General features: G+C 41.8%; 1 pseudogene; it reads right to left on the bottom strand.

The window, feature by feature from the left end:
* Positions 1-1,291, bottom strand: part of LOC108287422 — a 28,677-nt pseudogene extending 27,386 nt beyond the window's left edge.
* Between the last annotated feature and the right edge of the window lie 1,259 nt (positions 1,292-2,550).

The following is a 2,550-nucleotide window of genomic DNA, read 5'->3' as shown; positions in this document are numbered from 1 at the left end:
GCCTATCCCAGATGCTGTCTCTGGTAGTGTGCCCTAAATTCACACCCCTGCCATGACCTTGGGTGATCCTAGATATTTCCTCTATGCATTTGTGCTCATCAGACTGAGAATGCTAAATACTACTGCTTGTATTAATGTCAGTCTTTGCTTGGGAGAGTGTTTTCAAGATGCAATAATGTCCACCTCATGCATATGGTCAAAGTTTCCCCTTGCATAATGTTCTTGATAAAGAACAGCATTGCTCTTCCCTCCTGTAGTTGCATTCATACCATTTTGGTGGCATTTTAGTTTACAGGACAGTTTCCCGGGAATTGTTAGGTCTGCATCTTTGAAGCCCAGAGCTCTACAATCAATCGCCATTGTGGAAAAGATATATTGTAACATTTGGAGCCAGTCTGCTAACTGTGTTGTGACTTTTCTGCTACCCCATCTATAAACCATGGGGTTTATACATGTCACCTCAGGAAGGTATTATGAGAGTTAATGAACCAGAAGTTGTAAGGGGGATTTAGCCTCCCAGATAAAAGGTGCTGCTTAAGTATAGAGCATTCCTGTTTTATGTGACCTGATTCTTCAGGGCCAAAGCAACATATCAGGAAGCCACAGTGCTGCTATTAAAGGGCAGAGGGCACTATCAGTACATTCTCAATGTAAGGTGTAAACTCAGTCTCCAAAAGGAGCAGTTTGGGATTTTACAACTTACTGTTGACTGGTGGCTCCTTTTTATTGCTGCAGCTGCCACATTCCCTGCATGATAAAATTAGTCTCATTTTGCCCATTTTGTCCTTGGTTCCCTTGACACAATATGTATTCCTTCAAAATTCTCTCTGGATGAAATGAAGTATGGTACAGAAATGTAAGACGTACAAATACATCAGCTAAAACTGATGATAAGAGAAGAAACCTTCAGGGCAAGTAGTGCCTCTGGCAGGTTTTTGCTGTTCCTTTTGAGATACAAAAGCAAGAACACATCTGCAGCTAAGATGCATTAAAGGGTTTCTGTTATCACAACAGTGAGAGAAGGTACAGCAAGCCAAATGGGGCAAATGTGATATGCCACCTCCAAGTAGCATTTGTGAGGCTTGTAACATACAAGAGACAAACACTCAGATTATGAAACCTTTCTAAAGACCTCACTGGGCTTATGCTATTTAACATTGTGACAGTTTTGCAGGGCCTATTCAGTTTGACTTGGGGTTCGCTATCTGCTTAGCGGATCCTCTTATTGACCACATTACCGCTCATCTGCTGTGAGTTCAGCCTTTTCTGGCCTCCGCTGGCCACTAGCCATAATGCCTCTCCAAAGACTCCTGCTGAGGCACGTAGAGCTTCACTGATGGGACATTTATTTATTAACATTATTAACACTGATGGGACATTTATTTATTCATCTATTATATTTTAAATATGTTTTTGCCCACCACCATTAAAGAAAAGTGTGCATTTATAATGATATTGCAATGGGGGAGGGTACTCAGCTCCCAGTTCCGAAGAGGTTCTTAGCCTCACTAATCCAGAAGAATGAGTTTGCTGTTCCAATAAATATCGTGGACCCAAGGAGTTTTGGGGAAAAGCGATTTACTAGACGGCGAGAGAGAGAAAGAAGACAGCTCCCACACTGTCCTGAGAGGGGACCCAGAGAAGGAATCTGTATAGGTAGGAGCAATAGGAGTTTTCCCCCGTCAGTTATTCCCTCTCCATCATGTTCTCATCCAATGAGAGGAGTTCTTTCAAACTTCCTCTGGAGTTATTCATCTTTGATTCTGATACCGGATTGGCTGCTTGGTCCACAAGTCTGAGTAACAGAGCCCCTTCTTCCTAGAGCTTTGGTGGGTTTCTGTTTTTGGACACAGGAGCCTCACCTGGCTTTTCCTGCCTAGCTTGCTTGCGGGAAACCCAGACAAAGAACTTCACATTTGAAACCCTTCCAGATGGAGGTGTGGAGCCGGAAAACTCCTACCTTTGAAACCATGCCCCTTGCGGACCTGGGAAGAGACGTCCCTCAATATTAGCTGTGAGGGGCTTAGAATACACTTAGTTTTGTTTGCAATTTCTACAGACACTTCTCACTTTCCATAATAAAGGGTGTTTTCCTAACCAGGGAAAAAGACCATAAATATTCACAAATTTAGAGAAAAATATATTTTTTTCTGAATAATGAAAGAAAAACCAGTAGTAAGAAAATAAAGTCACGGAACTGTGTTTCATGTTTGTTTGTTTTTTCCCTCTGTGCAAGATCCTTGCATTCGTTCCTTTACTTAGTCCTACCATCCTTGTAAGAGTAAGTAAAGCAGAAATAAAAGACTCCCTCTTGGTTTTCCCTAACTCTGAGATACCTTAAGGCTTACAAGATGATACTTTCTCCATTATAGCCAGTCGCTGTAAATCAGCTGTGTGAATAAGAACACCTGAATCCTTCTAGGCCTGCATGTTTGCTAAGTTTTACAAGCTGAAAAGCATGGGCTCTTGGGGTATTAGGGAGTGTTTTAACATTAAAACAGTTCTGCCTGATACTGTGAATACAGCTACAAAAACACAAAAATCCGTTTT

Source organism: Cebus imitator, unplaced genomic scaffold (assembly GCF_001604975.1).
Source record: "Cebus imitator isolate Cc_AM_T3 unplaced genomic scaffold, Cebus_imitator-1.0 Scaffold343, whole genome shotgun sequence".
Taxonomy (NCBI): domain Eukaryota; kingdom Metazoa; phylum Chordata; class Mammalia; order Primates; family Cebidae; genus Cebus; species Cebus imitator.
This window is presented reverse-complemented; position numbering and strand designations above follow the sequence as displayed.